The 27,102-nt window shown below is 37.4% G+C and overlaps 1 protein-coding gene and 1 long non-coding RNA gene across 2 annotated transcripts in view; one reads left to right on the plus strand and one right to left on the minus strand.

Moving 5' to 3' along the window:
* The window catches only part of LOC110356951 (uncharacterized), a 58,223-nt gene extending 31,140 nt beyond the window's left edge, over positions 1-27,083 (plus strand). The window contains exons 3-6 of the long non-coding RNA XR_002410315.2: positions 272-379; positions 13,943-14,003; positions 22,905-22,966; positions 24,833-27,083. This is a non-coding gene — a long non-coding RNA (uncharacterized LOC110356951). The remainder of the gene's footprint in view (positions 1-271; positions 380-13,942; positions 14,004-22,904; positions 22,967-24,832) is intronic.
* SMAD1 (SMAD family member 1) overlaps positions 1-27,102 on the minus strand; it is a 110,449-nt gene that overhangs the window by 77,850 nt on the left and 5,497 nt on the right. The window lies entirely within an intron of this gene.

Here is a 27,102-nt window from a genome sequence, read left to right on the forward strand (position 1 = left end):
CATACTGGGGAGCTGGCCGTGGCCTCCTGCTCTGGTCAGTAGCATCACAGACTGCCTTCCCCGCAGTCCTGGGGCATGCAACTGGGTTCTTCTTTCCAGAACTAAATTTCTGACAAAGAACTGCAAAGAACCTGTTAACTCTCAGAAAAATCTGTGACCAGTCTTCAACGTCACTATCTTTTTGTTTGTTTGTTTAATCATGCCATATTTTCAAGTATTTCTTCGTAAGGAGATAAACTAGCAACGTTCTAAAATCTCTTTATTCTTCCAGGCTTCCCAAGGTGGAGAGGACAGGCAGCTACAGGCTTTGAGATGCTACAAAATGCGAGCTTCCGCTTCCAGCTGGTACTTTATCTTTCTACTCTGACTACTAGTGAAGGTAATAACTGCAATGATAGTTATAATGATTTTGCTGTCAGACTGAAAAAGCTTCCAAAGCAGATCATCCAGATGGCAGACAAATATCATCTAATCAATAATATATGAAAAATATACCTATATGGCTAAGAGAAGACTAGGACTGACAACTTTCTAGAGACACATTCCAGACTATATTTTTCTTTCCAAGTTGGAGTTTAAGATCATGCTAAGTAGCCATTTCTCTAAAATATAATAAATATGTCACCGATGGCAACATCTTGCCTTCTTGAAAGGCACTACCAGCACCCTTATATACCACTCATAGCATATACATACCCTCTTTGTTAACTGCAGATCCACTGTCTAGGTGACTTATGACTTAAGTATGGCAGGGGAATCAATTTGATGCATATGGGTTGAACATACTCCAGATGAGAAGCTACTTGGTAGACTTTTGATACCTCCCACTTCAATAATAATAATGTCTTTCTCCCCTCCTTGTGGTTACTAAGCTAAAGGCACAGTCTGAGAATGAGAGCTTTCTCTTTTTTTTTTACCCTAATGCTGGAATTTGGTTTTTGGGCTGAACCACTGTCCTCATGTCAGCTGTGATTCTTTTGTGACAATGCACATTACAAAGAAGGTAAAGGATAGGTATGTTGCATAAGAGGTTTTTCCTTTAAGAGTTTTGGAAAGCTGAGGAGTTCCTGAACTTCTTAAGAATTTCTAATAAAATTTCTCTTTATTCTTTGTCCTAATGGAAACAAAATCTTTATGATCTCAGTGATTCTGCCCACATCTTTCTCCCAGGCTGAATACCTTTTGCATCCATAGGGCAACTGCAGCTAGCTTTGAGAAAGGAGAAAGGTCTCAAGGCAATTATACTCCCACTAAGTTTTATGCAGAAAGGGAATGCACAAAGGACAGGGTCCCTGAAAAGGACAGGGTCCCTGAAAATGCCTCTGTGTGTATGCCTACCAGGTATGTATAAGGGAAAGGCTGAAGCACAAAATTATTAAACATCTTGGAATCCACAGGGTCCTCCTTTTAGGATATTGCCCTAAGACTTTGTGTTAGCTATGAGAAAAACGAACCTCAGTCAGATCTTGCTCATTCTTGGATACTATCTCAAATAATAACAAAATGCAAACCGACAGGAGAACTAATCCCAGCACTCAGCCAAATACACTCCCAGACCAGCCCATCTCATTCCAGCACTTGGCCTGAATAACAGAGTCACTATTTTCCCAGATTTTGACCTTGAATAGTCAGGTTTATCTTACTGGGTTGCCATTGGCCTTGGCACACCAGTTTTTTGAATTAATTTCCAAATCCAGTATGCGATGACTCTGTACTGGCACATCATACTCTGACTTATCATCCAAATGGGGCAACGTTAACAAATTATTTAAAATATGCCAGTACAGTCCTGCAAGGGTCACCTGAATTTCCAGCTTGTTTTGAACATGATGGCAGACTAGCTCAGATGATTAGAAGCAGATCTCACTGTATGTTTGCTTATTCTTATTGTCTGTAGCCTAAGCATTTGTGACTTGCCACTGTTACTCCAAACTGGAAGTGAGGCTACATGCATTAGTCTGTCTTCATGTCAGTAGTTCTTATATTCAGGTATTCCAACTGTGTTCCAAATTGCTTTCCAGGTCTTCATCAGCCTTTCATTTCAGCATCAGTGCCCAGAGCTTGTGACATAAGCCATACCTGTTGCTTTCTGCAACTTCTCTATTGGGATAACCTCCTGTTTTGTTGTTAATACTTCAAAAGATATAATTCATATACTGAAATTATACACTGTGGAAATACCTAGCATTTTTATAATTTCACAATACTTTTAGATTTAAGCAAAGACTTTTGCACAAAACACATTGTCAGTCTGGTTTGTGCAAGGTCACCTTTTGCTTACTGAATATGCAAACTGAGATACAAAACGGATACATGTTAGGGAAAAAAATAGTGTCAATGTATTTAGTGTTGGAGATTAAAAGAGAATCACCTTTTCAGAATGTCATGGTTTTTACATGACCTAGCCTTTGAGACAATATTTTTTTGTTAAAGTAATGCAATTGGGAGTTTCCATTAATAGCCTTCTTTTTAAAATCTAGTTTATATGAGCGAGTAGAAGCTTTTAATCAGAGAAGACAAAAAACATGGACAAAGCATGGGCACCACTGCAGGGCTGCATGGTAAAAATGAATAGTGCAGCTCTTCTGGAATGGTTTTGAATGTGTAAGCCTGGAATGACTCCCCACTGTGACATTTTTATTCCACAAAATCATTGATTTATTTTGGAAGACAGTACACATACACACAATTACCCTGAAGACCTATTCTGGCCATCAGTGCTATGTGGGTGAGTATGGAGCATGATTTTCAGAGCCATATGCAGCTTTATTGTTGTCTGGTTCACTGAAAAATCTGTGGGAAGATCATGGTTTAAATCTGGCAAATCTCAACATAAAAGCTCAAGTCTGCAGCTAGAGCAGTGTGAAGCATTTTAATTTATACTAGCAGCATTTTGTTTTAGTTTATTGAAAAACATAAACCCTTTTCTTAAACCTATTAGTTTTCAATGTGGATTAAAACCAAGAGAAAATAAACCAGAAAACGTTCACAGATTTTCCTCTTCATGCTTTAACTAGCTAAGAAATTAACTGAACTTTTATAAACTGAAAACAGAAGTGACTGTTTCCATGCATGTACGAAAGAGTAAGGAGTTTGGAGATAACTTAATCTTTCCAACAATTTTTCAAATCACTCTGTGAATAGGCCGAGAGCCTAGAACAGTTTTCAGGCTGTGAGCCACAGAACCAGAGGAACTCGAGGAATTCAAGATGTCTCTGGACTGCTTCCAGGGCGTCACAGAAAGATAAGGGAGAAAAGACAGCAAATGAAAGTTTGCTGGCCAGATAGCTGCACAGCCACAAGAAATGTTTTGTGAATCTGCAGCCCGCAGGCTGATCTAAACCGTTATCAGCAGTTAGAGAGGAGCCGTCTGTGCCCGCACAAAGTCCATGTACAGAAACATCTAGAGAAGTCTGCAAAGTCACTGTTGTGTGCTGGCCTTGAATCCTATCAGTATCAATTAAAATCTCAACATTGTTAAAGAGCTTGTTGCTACTACAGTTATCATTTTTAACTGGGACATAACAAAACTTTTTGGTGTTACTGCTTATCCAGGAAAATGAACATTCTAGACTTTAACCTAAGGCATTTTTCTTTATAACTTGTATTAATAACATTGTGTAGGCAACAAGTTTTACAAGCCACGTGATTAAGTCAAGAGAGAAGGGATAAAACAAACAGAAAAATACCTGTCATAAACAACCTGTATGGTCATGTTGTTCTATATTTATATTCTTCTCAGAGGCCACAGCTGTATTTACACCAGAATTTCTGTGACTAACTAACAAGTTTCATCTTTTCCGTAAATGTGTACATATAATTTGTCTTAACTGGTTTTGAAAAACTGAGATAAACAGAAAAAGTAATAGTAGATGTGAATGCAATAAGTATATACTCCTCTCTAGTTGGGTACATATTCAAAGGTACTAAGCCTCAACTTGAAAACTCTGTCGAATGGTGACCAATTTTCCGTTTTCCATGCCATAAAACCAAACCTCGGCAGTAAGGTTAAACCTGTGATAGCCAAGCACATATCCCAGTATTTTTACACACAAAATTGAATTTTTAAAAATCTCAACAAACTCCTATAAACAAGCTTTAAAAAAAAATAAAATTAAATTAAAAAAAGATCTCTATGAGAAGAGTGAAGGTGGATTTTGCACAGGATTAACCGCTTAGGAAGGCTAAGAGTGAAAAACATATTAATCCTCATGTAGCTAAGAACTCTGTCTCTGATTCAGCAAAGCATTTAACAAGCCTCTATGAGATTTACTGGAGCTAATGAGATTTAAAATGCTTAACTTTATACTTGGATTCACATTGTTTTCTGAACTGGCATCTTTAGTAACACGGGAGTTTGTTTAAAAAAGGAGAGAAATAAATAAACAGTTCATACAATCTTCATGGATGCAAATCCTGTCTGCAGCTTACTTTTCACTGAACTGAATAAATAGCAGAATAATGGAAAACTTACTTGTACATTAACTGAAAGTGAGCTGTAGTATCAGAAACACATACCTAGAGACAGAAATAGCTGTCAAGTCATTTAGCTCTGTCATGCAGAACTCGTATATATGTTCATAGATGGCCTTTTTCAGATTGATAAACATTCTTTGAAACTGTCTGTTTGTGGGATAAGAAGTGACAGTCCTGTTAATAATTTGGCACTTCTATTTCCAAACAGTTAAAAAAGCCACCGGACTTCATTTCCAGTCTCATGCAACCACAGAAATATAATAACAATTGCTAATAATACATTGTACTAAAATCCCTTGTGCAGACAGCTTGTTGTATTTCAGTCTCTACAGAATTTAGACACTGTTTTAAGAAAATTCATAACTATTTTGGTTATAAAGAAAATCACCATAATATGAAACAGTCCTCTGTATTTTTGGCTGTTTCCAGGCTTGCCAATGTAGCTATATCCCCAGTGTGGGGGTGCTTTTATTTAATAAACACTTCAGATCTTTATTTTATGCCAAGCATATTGTTGTTGTTAAGCAATTATGTAAAAATTAACATTAATAAAGGATACTGATAGCTGGGAAGAGTAACTAAGAAACTGTGTACTACTGCCTCAAGTCATCCTAGGCTGAGTATCGGCTTTAAGTTTCAGAAATGACACTACCAATGTTGGTATTTTACAAGTGTTACCCATAGATTATCTGGATAGAGTTGGAAACCACTAAAAGAGGAGGTAGGAAGAAATGTTTTTGCATCTTGTATAACTCATCCATCTCCACTTCTCGCTATATCTCTTGACATGCACTGGAAAAGGTAGTCCCTTTGAAGAAAACCGAGAACTTATGTACATGGCATATAAACAGCAGATAAGCTGAGGGAAGATATACTATTCTATTCAGAAAGAACACCTCAAAACATTGAGCTACCTAGCCTGACAAAGTAAGTTTTACAACCATACATAACATACATGTCTATGATATACCTGAAAAGTCATTGCAATTGCTGGCATTATGTTTGCAAGACAAAGAAGGTCAATGGAAATAATCAGTATCTAAGAGATGCAGACTAAGTACCAAACAAAATAAACCAAAACAAAATAAAACAAAACAGAAAAAATGTACAGTAAAAGAAGAGTGCATTTTGGTTGTGGGATTATATGATAGCAGCAGCCCTTAGGATGTTAAATTAGATGTTTAACAAACACGACCCTTATTGGGGGTTTAGCAAGAATTTACAGGAGGAGAATGTATGATTCTGGTCAAATATTTGCAGCCTGTAATGGCCACGGCAGTGGCCCTACATAGTTAAATGTAGAATTCCCTATGGAAAATACAGTGTTGCTAACCAAAATGTGTAGGGTTTGTGGTCTTTTTAAGACTTGATACAGCAACAGTGCTGTTAATCAGGGGGCTGAGCAAATGCTCTCCATCCCATAACCAAAGCAGAGGTTATGCTCATACTGTCACCAAATAAACCTGTTTAGGTCCAGGAATAGCTCTTATTCTCCACAGGCACTGCCCGAGACCTGGGTACCTAACACAGGTCTTCTGAGCCATTTTGGTGGGTTCCCACCCTCCTTTCTAGGTGTTGTAAATGCTAAGCTAGGTCTTCCTGGCTAAGCAGGAAACCCTTAGGATATAACAGAAGGTTTGACGTGAATTAAACACTGTTACGAAGTTTACGTATGCATCTCTTCTGAGTGTATGTATGGCAAATGCCAACTTAATAGATGTGTTCCTTGTTATGAATTCCCTTTCTATGTCTCAGTCACTAAGGTAAGCTTTTGATTTCTTCCTATTAGGCAAGGCTGACTTCTTGCAAGATAGTTACTTTTATTAAGGAATTCCTTAAAGATGTATTTTTACAGTCATTTATAAGAGCAGCAGTATACAATGAGGAATGTAGTAGCCCACACCCATGTAGTTTACAGTTTGTCCAGTAACCAGCTATGTTACAAGCAACAATATACATGCCAGTTAGTTCAAATATTGTTATTTTCTCAAAGGGTAATGTGCTCCAAGCACATGAATAAACTTCACTTCCAGCTGTGTTCAAATCTCAATAATTATCACACTTGAAGAATGGGAAAGCGAGGAAATTGTCCATTTTCTTAAGGAGAAATGGATGGAGTATCACAAATACAGTAGCAAACAATCAAATTTTGAAGAAAAATATTTGACTGGTATCCTTGAGGGTGCCACATTTATTAAGTATCACTAACACTATTTACTTTCTCCTAGCCAGTAGGCATCAGTGATAAAGATGAAAGCACTTAGCACTCTCCTAGACTACAGTTACAACTCTACCCTAAAGTAGTCTGTCCTCTGATGCTAGAAAATAAAAACCAAACCTGCCTTGTATTCATACATAAAAAAGTCTTGACTTTCTTTCAATTTAAGCTTCAAGAGACACTAACTAAAAAAAAGAGATAATTTCAGAGATACTCACTGGGTTTCACTCACAGCAGCAGCTGTGATTCCACCCACAATCATAAGAAGTGCCGAGACTTGTGTCCTGATCACACCTCTGAAAGTGAGGCAAATAAATAGCCATTAGCATTTGGTTTCTGATGAGGTAAACTGCTTACACAGAGCAGTCCGCCTCTTCTGACGCTTCGGGGACTGACACAGATGGCGAGTCAAAGTACTTTCAAACAGTAGCTTTATGCTCATGGAATCCCTGTTTTTCAGACTCTATTTCCCCTTAAGAGTAGGTATTTTTTAAATACTTGCATCTCTTCAGCTTTTAAGACACTATCAGGAAAGCCTGTCAGCAATGTTCTGTGAGGACAGAGGGGAGGGGAATTTGGTTGTCAGTACCAGATTATCACCAGCTATCACACACTTCATGCGCTGTAAGGTATAAAGCCAGGAACAAATTTGTGTTACTTTGTCACAAAGCTCAAACTCAATTGCTTTGTGATGTGGCCACATTGATGTAGCTGCCGAACAGAAGACCGCAATTCGGACTGTGCTTATTAGACTTGTAAATACAAGCAATTCAGGATAATAGGAGCAAAATCCTTCTTACTGTACAGCTACTTGGAATTACCCGTATATATGTTTAGAGAAGAGAAATTTGACAGAGCAGTAAAAGCATATCTGTGTACATTATTCATGTACATTTATCTGTCAGCAGATACAGTTGAAATCCTCTTGATAACTCCTTAAAATATTGATTAAAATAGTATGTATGTTTTACCATTACTGGAGACAATCTTTTATGTATTCAATAAGCAGCACTTGATAACTCACTGGTGAATTAGCACGTAAATTACTCAAGTTTATTTAAAAGAGGGAGCAAAATTTTGGCTAACTTTAAGTTACTTTATAAGCATCACAGGAGTCTTACTTCTAAACTGTAACTGCCGCGGCACTGCAACCCTGTATTGATGAGTTTCCTGTTACATTCCCTGAACTGTATTTATTTAGCTGTGCTGGAGGAGACTAATGATTAAAATACTCATGTCTCTTTGTGGCTGAGGGAAAGCATCAACACTTCACAGATTTCTGGGAAGCTAGTAAGATGCGCGGCCGATACTGCATGCCAAGAAGTGGGCAAATTGCAGCAGAAAATCATTTTGAGTCGCTTCACTCATCTGTGCTGAGTCATATCAGTTTCAGTGTCTGTGCGAGCAAGTCTGTGTGAATTCCACATCACACTTGAAACTACCAGAAGGGATTTTTGCCTGCCTTTAATATTTTTATGGCTAATTTACAACAGCTGCCCAAAAAAAAATGCAAAAACCAATTGAAAAATGCAGACTCAGATGGTGTGTCTGAACATCTCATATAGCCATAACTTAACAGATCCTAATCCAATTGCACATGTGCCATTATGGAAGAAGTGTTCTTAGGGTCTGTCTGTTAGATTCTAAAGCGATCATCAATAGGCAGAAGTACTATAGTACAAAATTGCTGCTAATTCCTTTTCATTTTCTGACAGAGCAGCTGATGCATCTGTTTCTCTCATCCACACTTTGCCAATTGTAGGCCTGGGAAGTGGCTCAAGGCACCTCCATTTGACAAGGTGGGTGAGCAGAGCAGAAACCGATTTATTTATCAGTGGAAGCACTGAGGCACTTTCACTAAGAGATACAAGTTCTGAACCCTGGTTTCCCTCCCTGTTCTCTCCATTGCTCCACAAAAGGAAAAGAGATTATGCCGACCAAGCAGCAAATTGTAATAACCATGCTCAGCTCAACAGTCCTTACTGATAGATTGGGTCAGAAGGCAGAACTAGCATTCATTTTATTTCCCCTCTCTGCTTGTCTGCTTGCTGACAGCCAGAGGAGAAATAGCTCTCAATGGTTGTCACGGCTTTAATTCAGACTCAAGTTAAAGGCTTCAGTAGCCTAACCAAACACAGCACAAGCAATTTCTGCACCAATTCTTCATTACTGTGTTGACATACGGAATAAGCGCCTTTATTGTATATTCCAATAATCTACCCATGAGCAGATAATGTTAAAAATATACAGGCCCATGGCAATTCCTATTTTCTGACTAGATACAGACAAAACATAAACCTTTGTGGAAATGAGTGCCATTGCTTTACTGCCATTGAGGATCTCAAACTATCCAGATGGAGAACACGAGTGATGGCTACATACCATCCATAAGAGAAATGGATACAATTCTCACCTTACCTCTCTCTGCTTCCAGCGGACCAGCATTACCTCAGATTTATTATATCTCTAGTGAGGTCTCACCTGTACTCACCTGAACCAGATCAACCTTTCAGTGGTATGAGATGGAGAGGGATAAGTCTTGGTTTCACTGGCAAATCAAAGCAGCAACCCACCTTTCTGCAACTCTTTCAACAAATTCCAATTTATGCAATCAAGGCATGGACAGAACTAGAGCTCTTGGGAGTGCCATTATTATAACGGAGCTGTGTTAAATGCACCTTTACAAATTTTTTTTTTTTTTTAGGATTTTTCAATTCACTGTGAGATTGTCTTTTTTAAAATAGTATGTGAAAAAATTACACTTGGAATATAAACCACTTTATGGAATCATAATTTCAGCAGACCTCCAAAGAGTTTTGCTGGTAGAGAAGAGCAACTCTATCAGAGAGAAATAAACATATTCTCCAGCTCAGTGTTACCGTTTATATTGTCAGGAAGCTCCCTGCATCCCTAGATCATAACAACTTACAACAATGTAACCTAGGAGTTAGACAGTGGTAGAAAGGTTTATTAAGTCATCCTACTTCCTAGAGCCGTGTGCTTTATTCAGTCTAGAGGTTTCTTCCATTTCTCTTAGAAGATCATTTGACCTAAAATAACTCAGAGTAAAAAAAAATTGCTAGCCTATATGCTGCAGTTTATCACATCTGTCTCTAATTTAATCATACTAATTAGCTGAGCTATCATAAATATCATATTCTCCTTCTGTCATCACTGTTCACATTCTCTGTGTTTATCTGCAGATGCCATGAGCAGTTATTTGTTATTGCTGTACGGTAAACATTGTTATGTCAGGAACCCTACTGTGATAAATCTTCTCTTTAAAAAACATTCACCCTAAGGGAAAAAAAGTATCCGCAGCTCTGTACCAAGTGGTAACAGGCTATCAGGTTGTAACAAGCACTCAGAGATTTTACATCTAAGAGTTTGTCATATGTTAGCAGTTCAAAGTAAAGATTTTCAGGAGCCTAGGACTAATATTAACTATTTTAAAAATCTTAATTAGCATATTAACTATGCAATTTAACTCCGTGTTATCTTTCTTGTAAGGAAATAATGTACAATTTTTTTCAAGCAAATATAAGAGCCAATGTGATTATATATGGTACTATTTTGTGATCAGGTAGAAATAAACAGTGCCTCTAGCCTCTTGGGAGCACAGACGGGAGTTGCAGCTGATCAGAGGAGGGAGAACAAGAAGAGTCTTAAAATGTTGCCAGTTTTTGAAATATTTGGGAGCATATTTAGAAAAAAAAACCAAACACAACAATTCAGTGCCATTGCTTCTACACAACTGTTGCCTTCTACATGTGATTGCTTACGCAGCAGACACATAATTTAGCTTGAGAAATTTTGCAGGAAAACATTTAATTTCTATTTTTTGTTTCTCTATCGATATTCCATAAACTATAATCAGGTTGTGCTTTTTAAGGACATCCTTTATTACTAAAAAAAAAAATTAAAATCAAATGTTCAATGTCACATTTTGAGGTTTTATGCAGTATAACTGTAATCCAGGTCATGGATTTAGAAGACACATTTTTTCCTTATGAAGTACATTTTGCATAATTCAGAAGAGTTTTACAGAGAACTGTATGCTCAGATGGATAAAGATGTGAAAATTCCTCAAAATCAAAGGGAATTGATACCCAGGAGGGCAAAGCAGACAAAACAGCCCATCAGCAATTCAACCACATGAAAGACCACAAAGAAACTCCAAAGCCACCCACGCAGCTGCCTGAGGAGCCTGTCAGGGAATGAGAGGCTCTTGTTCAGCTCATGTTGCTGCTGGAAATGTGTTTGAAGAGTTTGGCAACACATCTGGATTTTACAAGTGGCACACACAGATGAGAAAAATGAAATTGGATTGAATTATGTGCTGCAGTACACTGGTGGTGTCACATCACAGCTAACTAGTATGTAATTTAATTTACAAGATAATGGAAAAATCTCCTGCATTCATTTCTTCCAGAGGGGCAGCTGATAGACATATCCACAGTGTAAGTACAAACTTAACCAGATAATCACCTAAAAGGCAAAGAAGATAAGATCCTTTTCATAGTATCCTAAACTATGTTTATTTTTTATCTAGAAAGCCTCTGTTCCTGAAAAAAGATTATTCAAGCCTTGAAAATCAGAGATCTATAAAACCAGACTAGGTATGGTGAAGAATCAATCCCATTGTTTCTGCACCCTTCAGAAACTACCAGTACTTATTGGTAGAGTAACAGAATAACAGCTATTGTATCACTTGTTATAATTTTCTACCTGTTTGTTTTATATGAATCTGACAGAAATGCCCCACCTTACGTTGTCTTTCCATCTACAAATCTGAAGACAACCCTTCTCAAAATTCTTTGCTTTCCTCAGTCAAAAAAGCATATGACAAGAGACTTATATTTTCAAAATATTTGTCAAGAAGTGTTCAAAATGACTCATCTTAAATTTTGATATCTACTACACCAGCGTAACTCAGCTGGCTGCACTGAAATGTGAAGAGACTTTTTGATGAGAAAACACTTATTTAAAGTATATTTTAAATAGATTATTTTAGATGCCTTCACATTGCTGCATGGAGTAGAGGGGAGAATGAGGAAAAACCTGGAACACTGGAGACACTTGTCTCCAGTGCTTGTTAAATGCTCCCTTGTTTTGTTCACTTTGTGAATCTGTAGTAAAATGAACAGGATCTTAAATACACATGGTGAAGGCTGTGAACTCCTTATTCAGTCTCTGTTTAATCTCCCACAACACTTTTTGTTTAAATGTGTGAGTGACTCATAGCAGTGGCTTCAGCCCAGCTTAGCACAGACAGACTTTGTGCGTGCCCACACAAAGACTGATGAGTCTATTCCCACTGTTGGCTTGTAGGATTCCCACTATCACTACCTTGAACTTTTTTGAGGAAAGATTATTCTTTGCAAGGGCTGCTGCCAAAGTATCTCATACCCTGGTGGTGGGAATAGTCAGAGACAAAAGATTCTATATATTCATTTTCATTTATGACCTAATATAACAAATTGTTTTTTTAATTAGTTCACATGAAATATTTGTCCTGTGAATTATGCTTTTTGTAGGCCCCTGTGTAATGCTATTTTATTTGCAGTTATAAAGCTCTCTAGGCAGTACCTTTTATATAAAAAAAAAAGTACGTTGCAACAACATTCTCAAAATCAGAATCTGCTCATATTCTTATTGTTGCACACAGTTAGGAGATTTCAGTGGCCAGAGCAAAAAAATCATTAGCTTTGACCATCCAAATTAAAATATTAAATCCTCTCTCACATGAGAATCCTCTTCCTCATGCAAATTTCCAGCACAAGACGAGCTTAAAAATAGTTGTTGTACAGTATGTTCTGTAGTTGCCGCTCCATTCCCCAATAGTCAGACAGCACGCTTGCTCAATATGCAGATCTTCTGCTTGAAATGCAGGCAGGAAGTGATTATCCATTAAGTACAGAAGGTCCAGCCTAGCGGATCATTGCTGTACTAAAATGACCTAAATTTTTAAAGGAAGAGTTCTACCCCACTCTACTTTTCTGAGGTGAATTATGTTTTCATGTTGAAGCATTTTTTAGCCAGATCAGGTTTTTCATATGGCACATTTGCCAGCAGCTTGAATGCCAGCATCAAGCCTGAGGGAGGCTGTGGAAATGCACACCTTGGGGCAGAGCAGGATCTCCCCTTTTGGCACTGCCCCTGAGCTCTGCTTGGTGTAAATGATCCTGCCACCACACTTGGGGATTCTGGTGGCCTGCTATTAAGTGCACCAGCAGTGGTAAAGCATAATGGGGTTTAGTTGTACTTGAAGTTTTGCAGCAGTTCAGCAGCGTGCTCTAAAACACAATGGCATATTTAAGGCATAAGAGCCAACCAGTTCTAATTCCTGGCTCTTATGCCTTTAAATATGCAAGAAAGTTTCATATATGAGATATACTCTACTGAGGCATCATGGGAAGGTGTATACAGTTTAGGATTAGGGTAGGATTGAATTAATGAAATTTGACATCAAAATTGAGGTAGGAGTTGATGATATTGGAATCTCATCCTTAGAGTTTTACATTAATTTTGATGTAAACCCTGTACATACTTTACTGGATTTCTACTGCATTGAAATATACCTGAACTGCACCTGGTAACAGGCTACTTCTAACTCGAGATCTGCCTCCTGGTGAAAAGCATACTTGTGAAGCTTGTACTCAGGGAATGAATTCAAGTCAGGTGTTTTCCTGAAGAAACGTGGTGGCGACAGCTCTGATTTCAAGTTACGCATTTCAGAACTTTTTCTTGGCATTCATGCTGGTAGACTAAGGCTTTCTTTGTCTGTAGGGAGACTACTATTACCTATGGGTCCCATAATGGACCTATAGCTCTGAAGATTTTCCTGTATTTATATGCAAGATGTGAAGTAGATAAATTCTGAACTGGCAAACCATAATTTCTGGTCCTCGCTTCACCTTTTTAAAGACGGCATTTGTTTCTCAGGCTTCACATACGACTACTGTAATTTTCTCTGGATTTAGAAAGTCCCATTTTTATTGAAGTCACTCTAGTCAATCCTTAGTTAAAAATCTTACTCTTGGGTTTCACAACCAATATAGGCTGAACTAATAGTTTTGTGCACACAGCTGGAAGTCTCCAGATGTACTAAGAGGTGCATTTTACAACTGACCAGCAAATTAAGATCCTTGAGTGTACAATGGCATGCATTAGGTCAGTCTAGACCTTAGGGCAGCAAAAATGACTCATTTCTCTTCTGATTATACCATAGTTTTTCCTTTTTTTCAGAGCTATTTCTACAGCAATCTGATTGACAAATTGATTAGAAGTTGGGAGAACGTGGCACTACGTGAGTAAGCTTAAATACTACATAATGTAACATACCTTACAGGAAGTGACAATACGAGAAGCATCAAGAAAATCTTCTGTGTTCCTCCCATTTACTGCATTCTATAATTCAGTCTTGACTTGTAAAATGAAAGCTGAAAGATACTACTACACAGTGATGGAAATATATTCTGGTATAATTCATCAAACACCAATACAGAACTATAATTTGTATGCCTTCCCTTGCTAGCAACATTCAGTGATGGTAATCAAAGTGGTAAATAATTAGCCTGTTACTTTTCTAGATGTTTTTGAGACAAATGATCTTACAGATGCTTAAACTTATCCATCTATGCGTTTATCTAAACTTCTGATGAAAACTGACAGCTTCCACATTCAAGCATCCTTTAAGCTCTGAGAAGGCTGGAAGAAGTTCATAAAACCTTTTGCTGCTAAGGCTATAACATGAAATAAGCTTTGGGCTTCACATCAGTCATGATGTCTCATCACAACAATGGGGCATAGTGAAAGAAGGAAGTTGTTTCAAGTACTAGTTGGGTTCACATCATCCGAATGGCTACCAGATGGGGCTCTGAGCTGCCTGGAGATTCCTCCTGGGGGCTGAGAGTTGTCCACGCACTCTGCAGCGGGATGAATGGGCTCTCTGTGTCACCCCTGCCCCACGTGTGAAACCCAGCTGATCACATCTGGTGAGAATCTTGAGGTAGGCCACTGGAATAGACATCAGCAGGGAACCCATGGGCAGAGGGAAAGGCCAACAGCACTTCCTAAAATGTCCAGGAGTTCCTTAACTGTCTGGTTTATGTGATTTATTAATTCTCTGGGATTATGCAGCAAACTTCTGCAGCTAGAGAGAGGAGGACATTTTCAGTAGCTGCATGGATTTTAGTGCTGTCCTACCAGCCGAAGCTGGAGAAGGCTTCAAAAATCCTTTCTCAGTCAGAGGTCAGGAGTTACAACAAGGGAACATGAAAGGAAAAAGATGACTGAAATCTAAACGTTTATGTTTCCATTAATCAAAATATATAATATAAATACAACAGCACACCAGATTGCTTATCTGTAATACAGAGAATTCTAACAGTAGTTACAATATTTTTATTTTTGATGTATTATGTTTAGCTGTATATCACACAGCTAAAACTACAGCTAATTTTCTGATACTTGAAACATTTGTTTTCAGAGTTGGCAAGTGGATGTTGACTTGTAGTGAACTTAAAAATCAGACATAAATTTATACATTAGGCTAAGTAAAATATATAAATTTTGGTCTCTTCAATTCATATATTAGTCACCTACTAGAGACAATGTATCTCAAACCACCTGAAAATAGTAGAACGTTTTCAATCACAGGTTTTGTGTGTGAAATCAGTTGTTTTAATAAGCTACTTCATTTAGAAATTAAAGCTACTTGTGTATTATTGCATATTTTAAAAATATTTTGAAATGCAATATGTGATAATTTTAGCTTGTATAACTGTATGCTGTGGGTTGTTTTGTTTTTGTTAAATATCTCATTAGCTATTTGCTGGTTTGCTTCTTAATATGTATCTTTTTGTATATTCATATTAGTGAAGTCAGGTCAAGAAGTCTGTCTTGTACACAGAAAAGAAGATGGTATGATTTGCAGTAATTCTTAGGTGTCTTAGAGAGATTGTTGAGAAAATTGTCTCTCTCTCACTGATGAGTTTGAGTTTTCTTAGGGTGAATATCACTGTATGATTGAGCTTGATGCTATATCCCTTGTGTTCTGGTCCAGTGGATTTCATGGATTTCAGGATACAACTGGTCCCACACTAGGAAAGGTGACGTAGCACTATGTAATGATGACTGCACAGTTCAACTGGACCTGTCAAAAGTCTCGGGTACCTCAGGACACGAGGCTTTATGGTTTGGCTTGCCCATGTGGAATTACTCCCATTTTGAGTTGCAGAGATAGGACACCACAGACCTTTTGAAATGCAAGAGCGAACAGCACTAGTTAATCCTTCATAATTTTTTACTATTTAGTCAAAATGTTGGAGTATGTGTTAACATCTACATACCTTGCAGGCTGAGCTGCTAGTAAAATTCTCACCCTTCTTATGCAAAAACTATTGCTGAGTTATTTAAGTGATGTGACTCCCAGAATACTGGTGCTTGGTTTATCTTGTAGCAGCTTTGGTTTATCCTGAAAGCAGACATCATGGAAGGACGAACATCTTGGTCATGTTTTAATGCCTTTCTTAGCAGCCATTAGGAAGCAAGTAACCTGTTAAATTAAAACTTTAGTTTTGATATGAGGACATGGTGCCAAGAATAAGAGGTCTAAAAATGAAGCTCCCATGTGGTTGGTAATGTGGTGAGTGGGAGCATTCTTTTTGCTGAACAAATCATGAACTCACAAGTTTTGTGCTCCTAGAAGTGTCATTGCTTGAACAAGATATAAAACTAAAGTCCAGTACATATGATTAAATGAAAGATGAACAGAGAAATATTGATTGGGAAAACTGTATTCCATTGAGCTGAATCTCACTTCTCTCGTAACTGTCCCATCATTTTGCTCTGCACTGATAACCAGTCACCATGATTAAACCCAGAAGTATCTACCTTTTAATATTAACTATTAAGACAATTAATGTATTTGTACTCATTTTTCCTGAGTAGTGCCTGCACTGAAACATGAACACAAAAGTGTCTGACTCTTGTGGTATGTCAAACCCAAATGAAAAAAGAAAGCGCTTAAATCACCCAAGAGGCTGAGGTTTTCAACCTAATTTTCAAACTAAACCATTCAGATTTGCTTCAGAAACTAATTCAATCTGGATCCTTACTGGAAATGAACCCGTAATCTTTATGCTTTAAAAAACTTATCTTCTTTTTCAGCAATACCAGACTTCCACTGATTTCACTTGCTATTTGGACTGTCCTTTATTATACACCATAAGAGGAAGACCAGCAGTAAACAATCTTCTAAACAGAGAAATTACTCAAAGCTGTATGTCAGGTAGTTTGATGTCAGATACTCCTGTCAAGGAGGCATGTTCTCACCACATGGTTCTTGCAAGGTACTCACCACTTTATGAAGCATTGACTCGAAAATGTTCAAATCAAGGAGGATAAAAAAATCCCTTTCAAGGATTGCAGTTGACCACAGTTCAGCTTTAAGACATGAAATGAAGCACGGTAGTAAGTGCTGAAGCATGAGTGAAGAGTAAAAAGGCAGCCTGGACAGTGTCTCTGAAAGGTTTCTTCACTGTTTTGTTCACAGAAAAAAGTTTTATTTCTATTTTCCAATCAATTCGCTCTTCTTGTGCCTGATTGGTTTAGGTGAAGCTAAATAAGAAAATAAACCAAACAAGTGCTTTTTGTAAAAGTAAAAGCTGTGCATTTATGCGGAAATATAATTTCTTTTTGACAAAGAGGTCTTATGTGTTTTCCTTACCTGCCGCCCTATGGGGAAACACACTTCCATTCACTTTACGCAAACTGTAATCATTTGTACTCATGTTTTATTGCACCCTGTGCCCATTGCTGCGATTACAGAAATTTCACATTCCCTCAAGAAATATTTTGTAGTTAAAAAATACACACACACATATATATAGTTCCGAATATTCTGCAGCTGAGACAAGGAAAGTTACTCACTGGCTTGTCAGTTTAGGGGCTGATGCGTTCACTTGGTGTTGCACAGCACAAAAACGATCTGTTCTAGGATATACAGAAATATGGCTTCACAGCCAAAGACTAGAAACAAACACTGAGAAGTAATACTTGGACAACTAAAATTAATATGAGGAATCAAACATATTTTCCTATGTTCTATCTCATACTATGGAATGGAAATGTTTATTTTGCTGGCTGATGTTTATCCACTAAAAATATTAACTGACAGAAATTTTATAAACACAACCAGGAGAAAGAACTGATAGAAACAGAACATTAACAAAGTTCATGAAATGTATCAAGGCAAGCACTGTAGGCCCCATTTCGTGAATCTAGAAGAAACATCCATATGCCAAAAAGTAAAGTTTAAGATGTTTTCTTACAGTGAACGAAGAAAGATGTGCAGTTAAACGTAGGAAAGGAAGACAAAATGTCACTGCACTGTAATGAATCCATTTCAAATTGTAATAAGCAATGAAAACCTTCACATGTGATAAGCTTCAACTAATGCCAGCTGTCACTGTTACCAATTTCTGCAGAGGACCATAGGGATAGATGATATGCCACCTTCAAGGAGGCATAGTTCCTCTTATGCTGTATCAAACCTGGGGACTTTTTCGTTAGCACAGCCCAGTTGCGCAAGTCCTGAGGCTGGTGCAGACCTCAGCACAAATTTTACAAGCTACTCCAGCATACAGTGAGGGTATCTGGACCACAAATCACCCCAGTAACTCACCCACTTCAGCTTTGTACATACAGACATCATTGACTAATTCTGCTATGGGACACTGAGAGCCAGAATGCTGTGAAGAGTCAAAGAGGGACGAGGAGCCAGCTCAATTATTAGAGGAACAGTGACCTCAGAGTGTCAGTGTGGAGGAGCCTGAGCAGGTTAATACTACCTGGGGAGGTAAACTTATCGATTAATTATTCCATGTATACAACTGAGCATTCTTATTCCGGCAGGCAGCATGGATGGAGATTTTACTTAATGTATTCAAAAGTTCAGTCTGCATCATTCATATGCTAACCTGTTTGTTTTTTCTTGGTTTTATGAATTCTTTTATTTTAAAAATCACAGTATTCTGAACAAGGAAAAAAAGTAGCTTCACAGGAGAAGGTGACAATTAACTGTCTACTAATCAGAAAAAAAAACCAACCTAAATTCAAGGGCAAGAATTCTGCAGGAAACGCCTGCAGGTTCGCTCACTGGCTAGCTAAAAAAATGTGAAGCACAGCTGAGATGAAGCAGAGGTGGAGTGGGCGGCTGACATGTGTAAGGCCTGGGCAGAAAAGCTCCCAGCTTCCCAGCCTGTCCCGCCCAAGTTTAACATCTGTGGCCATCACAAGAAGCAGAAACAGAAGGGGAAAAAAGGTGGGAAAAGTGTTAAGAGAACAGAAATCACAGGGCTTCTCTTACCATGCATGAAGACTGATGAATGAGAGATCATTTTCTTCCTAATGTTCTGTAAAATATGAAAAGTTCTTGAATCTGAAACTGTGTAACTACTGCTTATTTAAGGGTATGTCTGTGTACACGGGGGTATCTATACATGACTAATTTGGGGTTTATGACAAGAGATGGTTTACCTAAGGGAGAATATTATGGTGTTAGGACCATAGTTTGAAGAGGAATAATTTTAAAATTTCCTTTGCAAACCTCAATATCCTTTTGGTTCAAAAAATTTAATGAAAACTGGTTTCTCAAAGCAGTTCTGTGAATATGGAGACAAATCACTGAAGTGAGAAAACTTTATTCCTACTTAAATGAGAAGCTTATAGTTAGCTATAGAACCACTGCTGCCACAAATACACACAACCACCACAAAAAGGGTACCTGGTCTGCTATGTTCAGTTTCTTCTATTGTACTCAGCAAAACATATGGTAGAAACACAAGTAACTTTAAGCATATGCTTAACCCTTTCCTGAATTGGAGCCTAAAATATTTGTAGTATTCTTTCCAGTCCAGTGCAATCATTGGATTAGATGCATGGAACATGAACAGCATAGGGGAATGTGCCTATTCTAAGGGAGAGATTCTTTTAAACTTTCTACACACCCTATGTTATTTTCTGTCCAATCTTTCTTCATTAATATTAATAAAAGCTTGTGTATTCAAGACAGTTATAATACTGCATTACATTAGTCAGTGGCTCTAATTATGTTATTTCTTGAATTCCAAATTGACTCCCAGCCTTACTCATTTTACCAGGTTTAAATAAGAATATGATTCATCAATTACAGAAAGCACATTACATAAGTTACACAGTTTCACAACTGAGCACACTGGCCGTCTGCACTGAAGCTACAAATAGGAACAGAAATAGAGATGATTTTCTATTCTTACTTTAATTTCAAACTTAGACTATACTAAAAATCATGTGAGCTCTGGCTGAAATAAGAACAGAAAACATTCATCACATGTTTTAGATGTTCCAAACTAATAATAGTCTGGGACTGGTTTTCAAAGAAAGATATAGCTGTGCTTAGGAAGGGTGTGAATACCAAGTATAGCTGCTGCAAATAAAAGCTTTGTTTCTTTGTGTGTGTGTGTTGGATTCCTCATGAGGAAAATGTATTCCATATGAAAAGTGTTTGCTACAGGCAGATCATACAGCATCAAAATTCTGGTATATTCAGCAGTGTTCTGTGGCCTACAGATGTGACTCCAATAATAGTAAGTGAGCTCATCCTTAGTGTGGAAGATTATTCATTAGGGAGAGAATAATGTAAGTGATATGATCATTACATCACCTTTTCCTGTACATTATTCTCACTACAACTGACAAGGAAAACATTTCTCAGTTTTAAGTTACATTATTTTCAAATTTTGCAGAGTCTAGATACAAGTGGTCTTTGAAAGTATATGTACTTTTAAAGTTTCATTTAATAACAAAGAAGGGCTAATGATGCAGTGTTGAATTATTTGTCCAGTATCTCTATCTGGTTTTTTTAATATAAAACAGCTATTCCATAATATTACATTCCACATCTATTAACAGTAGCTATTTTAGTTTTAGGTAAATGGTTTGAAGAAAAGATGTTTTGAGTCTATATAATCACAGAATGAAGGCTTTTAGCTGAGATAGGATCAATCTGATTAGTGTAAAAGAAGCTTTAATATTAAACTAAAAAAAAAAAATTGGCAGAAGTTACAAACTCGGAGAAATTACAGCAATAATGTTTCAATGACGATGGAGTCAAAGAGGAAATATGTAAAGATTTCTTGACTCTTTATATGCTTTTGGTAATAATGGTTTATACCCCTCTATTCAATGATGAGGAGAAAACCACATTCATTATGATTAGGATGGAATTTATCAAGATAAACAGTGTGTTTACTGAAAGTACTGCATAAAGGAGGGCATAATGTAAATCAACAGCAGAAGCCTTCCTAATTTTGAGACTATGGCATTCACAATTTTGAAATTATGCATATCTTGGTCTTATTTTTCCTAATCACAGAATCATTTTGGTTGGAAAAGGCCTTTAAGATCACAGAATCCAACTGTTAACCTAACACTGCCAAGTCCACCTCTAAACCACGTCCCAAAGAACCTCATCTACGCGTCTTTTAAAGCCCTCCAGGGATGGTGACTCAGCCACTTCCCTGGGCAGCCTGTTCCAATGAAATCAGACGGCTCTTTCACACATTCTCAGCACCTGCCATCAGAATGAGAAATATTATGAGCAGTTTGTATAAGCCTCAGCCTAGACTACATTAGTACAGACATAAACATTTGTGTATCATGGCCTAGTTCTTCAAGTTTCCACCAAATGAGGATGTTGTGAGGATTTGGAATGCCTATGTGAAAATCTTACATAGCATTTTTAGAACTGAATTAATTTAGCAAAAATACCTGTTTCAGAATGTAATCAGTAGTCCTATTTGTATTGCAGACATTCTTCAGACAATTATTTTTTTTAAAATAAACCCATTTGCTCTGTTTAGTGTATTTGATTGAATATTAAGGTGGGGTGGGGAACAAAACTGACTTGATTCGGTTCTGCTGCTTTCACTGGCTTACACCTATTTGCGTAACCACTTGGCACTGTCAACACTGATATAAAAAAAACATGTTGTTGGCTTAACCATGCGAGAGTGCAACTGATCTAAGTATTTTGTGTAAGGAAATAATCACAAAATATTTATCCTGGTTTTGTCTTCTTTGCTATAGTATCTACCTCATGTACTTGTTGCATTCACAAGGATTTCCTGCTGTTGTGTGCACCAACCTGTTGTACATGTGTTTCTACTTCTGTACTATATTGTTTTTCCTGTCTGAACAGTTACCAAGCAGTGCAGTATCAGTCACCAAGCACGCAAATGCTACAACATCAATAGGCAAGTCTTCAGGATACAATTAAATGAAATTCTGGGAGCCGGCTTGTGGATACAAAATTCCATTTTCCCCTTCTTCCTATCATTCCCAGATGTGAATAGAAAAAGTTTTCTCTTTTTTAAATGCAGATATCTCTATAGAACCATGTGCAAGAGCTACGATCAGCAAGTTGTCTTTAAATGTAAGATTTTTCTGATCTAAGGCATTCTAATGCCCTGAGAGTCTATATTTATTATATGAGCGTAGATAAACTTGCAGACCAGTGCTCTCAGGAAATCATTTGCAGGGCCAAGCCAGTTTGGTAAGCAGTGCAATAGAGACAACCTAGTTTGCTACAAGCCGACATCTTTAACCTTACTTGTAATTTTTTGTGGGTTTTTGCGTGTGTGTGTGTGTGTGTTGGGGTGGTGGTGGTTGTGTTTATTTGTTGTAGTTTTTGTTTCACTTTGTTTCATTTCCTTACAACAGGGAGTACAAAATTATGTCACTGTTACTGAGACTCATAAATTGTTTTTTCCCTCTTTGCCTCCCGCTCTAATTAAAAAAATGAGATTTTACTAAAACTTTATTTCTTTTCCCCTATAATTGGTGTTTCCATGATTTTTTTTTGGTCAACTTTCAGTTTTCTTGTGTGTTGTTGTTCAAATATTTGGGGGTTCAGACCTGCAAGATTTTCTTCCCCACACACCTAAGACCTGAAAATAATTTTTATCTTTGGAGTAGTGGTATTTTTAAATAATTATAGGCAGACCTATAAGAAAAATATCAAGCATCACAAGATCTCACAGCTGTAAAACTATGCCTAACAATTTTAAAACAAAACAATACTTTTTGTGATGTGGATGAAACTACATGTTTTATACATTTTTAATTCAATCATTCTTCCTAGTAATGGTGCTACTTTAATCAACAGATTTCAAGAAGAAGCCTGTAATTTAGAAGTCTTCAAGAAACTGATTAAGGGCAGTTTTCAGAGTAGGTATTATCCATCTAATCAAAGTTCTCATATGGAGCCCGATACCGAAATGCTTTACCATCACCTCTCAAAAGACCTCTATGAGATACACAAGTCCCACCACTTCGCAGGTGTGGGAAGCAAATACATTCTTCTTCTGGAGCAGCAGACCTCACCGCTGGCAATTGTGCTGTCCCACATCTGCTGACCGCCTTGTGTCATCAGAGCACATGCCCACCAGGGTGCCACTGCCAGGACAGCGTGTCTATCTATGAAATTTTAATGGTTAAAAAAGAAAGTTTGTCATGAGTGGGGGCATAAGCTTTAGGTGCCGGTGCTGTTATGTCATTAGTGGTGGGGTTGGTGGCTAAGGGCAGGTGTGGTTTGAGAAGACAGTTTCTTTCAAAGGAAGGGATGTGTTTTTTGCCAGCTTACAAAGCTGTGTGGGAACACAAGACCACTTTTCTTAGAAAATTTTGTCGTGTAGATGAGGCCAGAGGAAATGAAGCTCTCTGGTTCCCAGGACGCTTCTCATGCTGCTGAAGCCAGCTAAGTGCTTCCAGCCTTCTTTCCTCACCACTGATCATTTCCACGCATGCACTGACACCCTGTTTGTTCCAATGTGATTGCGGAGCTGAATAATATACCAGATCAGAGACCTGATCCAATTTTAAAAGCACTCCTCCTCCCCTCCCCTTTTTTTCTGTTTTTGAGGACATACTGTTGGGAGAAACATCCATAGAATGGTCCCTGCAAGACTAGGGACCAGATCCTTAATAACATTACAAACAAAAAGAAATAAGATATCCAAATAAATTCATTAATCTGATCTTATACGACCTGGTTAGAACGGTAAGAATCTGAATCTGCAGATTCTGCAAGATTCTTCAAATTCCATTACATTTTTCAGATTCTACCAGATTCTTCTCTGGCATCCTAACACCCCTTTAATCTTCTTTTTCATTTGGTAAATGAATAGCCCTTTAATCTGGCACCCTCTAGATGCTGAAGTTCTATGGATTTCAAAAATTTCACAAAGATCAAGATAGGTACTAAAAAAGTTGACTTACGTCCTAGCTAAGGGATATGCAAATGCAACAGTACCAACTATGTTTGCATTACAGATATAATTGAATTAACAGCTTGTCATGGCTTCTTTTGCAGCTTGGCTACCTCCATTTTTGATAGATAGATTTAAAAGATTTCCTCCCTTTCCCTGAGATTAAAGATTGTGATGAGCACTAATTAGCCACCTGCACCCATAGGATAGTGCTGCAGCTTGTTTACTTTACAAAGGCTGATGTACCTCTGGGGAAAAGTCATAGTGTGGTGGTTTTTGTCTTTTAAACATTTCCCGTTCAGTACCTTCAACAAAAGTTTAACAGTTTATGCAACTTTTATCATATATTTGGAACTCCCCTTTTCTCACAGGTGATTCTACTGGCATTCCATAGAAGAGAAAACAAATACTGTTTATTTTCCTTCCCTTTTTATTTTTTTCTTTTTTTGTGAAGCAATTCACACATTTGGGAGCTGCAGAACTGTGCTCCCTGTACCATGTAAAAGGGAGGCTTGGAAAATAATAGTAACATTTAGCATTCATATGGCTCTTCCAAGAGCCATATTAGCATGATGCAGATTCCACTAAATAGCCAATTAAGATATAAGAAAAAAAAAATCAGAAATACACTAAAGAAACCTCTCAAATCTTTTAATGCAGTGATGCTTGAGTAGCTTATTGTCAAACTGTGTCTTTGAACGAAGCACTATTTGATACTAGCAGCTGATACAGGTATAACTTAAGCTGTATTCTGATTCTTGCTTGCTATTTTTTGTTTTCCTGCCTAAGAATGGTAAAAATGTTCTGCTTTGTTTGGCTTTTATAGGTTCTGACTCAGTGGCGGGCAAGTACTACTTACAGGCCTGATGTAAAGCCTAGTGAAGTCAACTGGAAAGTTTCCAATGACTTCATTAGATTTTGGATTGGGTCTGAAGTGCAGCAATTTATTCAACTCTGGAGCATAAATTATGGACATAAAACCCGAATTATTTGTGTGTCGCTGGATTACTGACAGCAAAATGTGTGATGTCAGAAAAATAATAGGCAGAGAGAGCCTGCACAAGTTGGAAAAGCTTAATATATAGCCAAAGATAGGGGAATACTCTTTGGCAAGAATAGAGACAGTTTCAGTTCCAGTGCCGATGGAAGAAAGTTGAGTAATTTGACAGATAATTATGTGAGAAGACGCTATCTGTCTCACTCACCACTCTGCTGCCTGATCATTGGACTAGTATCTGGATGAGCTGACAGTCTGCTATCACAGCAGGAAGAGCCCTGAATCTGTAGCAACTGATGGAAACCCCTTTGGAAATGTGAAGAATTCCAGCGGCCCAAACTCAGAGCAGAGCCGGACAGTGTCAACCAAACACATCAGCCACATCAGTTGCCAGAGTGAGTGTGTCAATGCTGAAGAGAACTGAATGTGAATGTTACTTAAGCAACAAGAAAACAAACAACCTCCACCTGCAACACAACATTTTGTTTTAGAGGATGATGTCCCAAATATTGTTTTTCCTAAATTTCAGACTGTATGTCTTGATGAGTTAGGAGTGCTACAAGTATCTAGGTACTTGTTTCAATCAAAACTTAATTAATTTCCCTTTGTTTGAAAACCTCAGAATGCCAACATTTTGCCCTAGATACCCCAGAGAAACTTACCAAAATATTTGTTAGAAAATGGCCATTTGGTTGAACAAACTTTTCTCGGGTGATTATTTTATTTCAGCATACAATAGTCCGGTTATTGAAGAGTAATTCTATTTTGTAAAAAGATTTGTTATTTTGGAATAAACGAGTTTTTTTTTCTGGAAGAGCCTATCCAAGCAAAAGCTGCTATCCGGGAGTAGTTCATGATGAAACAGCTTTGTCAATTCACTTATAAAGCTGTGTAAAACCTTAGTATTCAAATATTGATTTCTCCCAGATCAGGAGTATTTATAGCTTTTAGAATTTGGTTCAGGTTATTCTTTAGCTAGGCATACATATCTTCAGCTTCATCTTATTAGCAAATCAGAAAGGATTTTTAGTTAGAGAGGTAATTACATAAGTTCACGGTTTAAGCATGTTAAAAGAAATACAAAATCAGAATTTAATGTGAGTAAAATACCTTTACCTGGGTTGGTCCTGTTACATTGTAAGCAACAGAACTGGAAGATGCACACACACTGTTCATAAAGTTAATGTGCAAAATAACATTATAATGTTAAAAAGATACAAAGATGCAAGTTAAACTTTAAAATAATAAGGTGTATATCTCCAGTTAACAATTTTTGTCTTATATTAACTTATATGCACAATTTATTAATACAGTAGTATATACTGATTTTTCAATAAATGTTTTGCCATTAGAAGCCCTCTCCATCTCCCAAAGGCAAACAAAACACCATTTGAATGAGTAAAAAAAGCATTTTAGCATTCCTTTTCTCTTGAAGTTTTGCCATATTTGGACTCCCTTTGTTTTCACAAATTGTTTTCACAATCAAAACAGGGATGCACAGGGAAATTGGACAGGCAAGTGGAAAATAAAAGCCAAGGCTTTTTTTTTTTATTATTAAACCAGATGACACAGCAACGAATGCAGATAAGGTAATGGACAAACACACCTTTCCTCAGATCACACCTTTGCCTTAAAGTATGGCCATTTTTTACCACTATATCAGTACAATAACACATTCTCCTCACAAACCTTTCCTTGTTTACTGCCTCATGTTGCCATGGTCATATGAATACTATCCACGCTGGAACAAAAAAAAATGGGAAAGGAAAAAGGGTACCAAGAATAAACTCTTGCAATAATACTTGGAACAAAAAATTTTGAGTAACTAGAAATACTCGTCTTCTAAAAATCACTATACAAGAAGAGATGCTTTTCTGGGATAATTTTATCTCTTTATTTTTATATTGGCTATAGCAGAAACTGTCTTCTTTTTCTTCAACAGCATGTTTTCCACTGGACAGATCACATACGACTTCACCTCACAGGTGCTGCTCACTCTTGCTTTGTTCCAGTAAAACATGTACTCAACTTTACGTATATATACTCCCTGTGAATTAACATCAACAGATAATAAACTATTTGATGCAAAAAGCTTTGTT

The sequence above is a fragment of the Columba livia genome, chromosome 4, assembly GCF_036013475.1.
Source record: "Columba livia isolate bColLiv1 breed racing homer chromosome 4, bColLiv1.pat.W.v2, whole genome shotgun sequence".
Lineage (NCBI taxonomy): Eukaryota > Metazoa > Chordata > Aves > Columbiformes > Columbidae > Columba > Columba livia.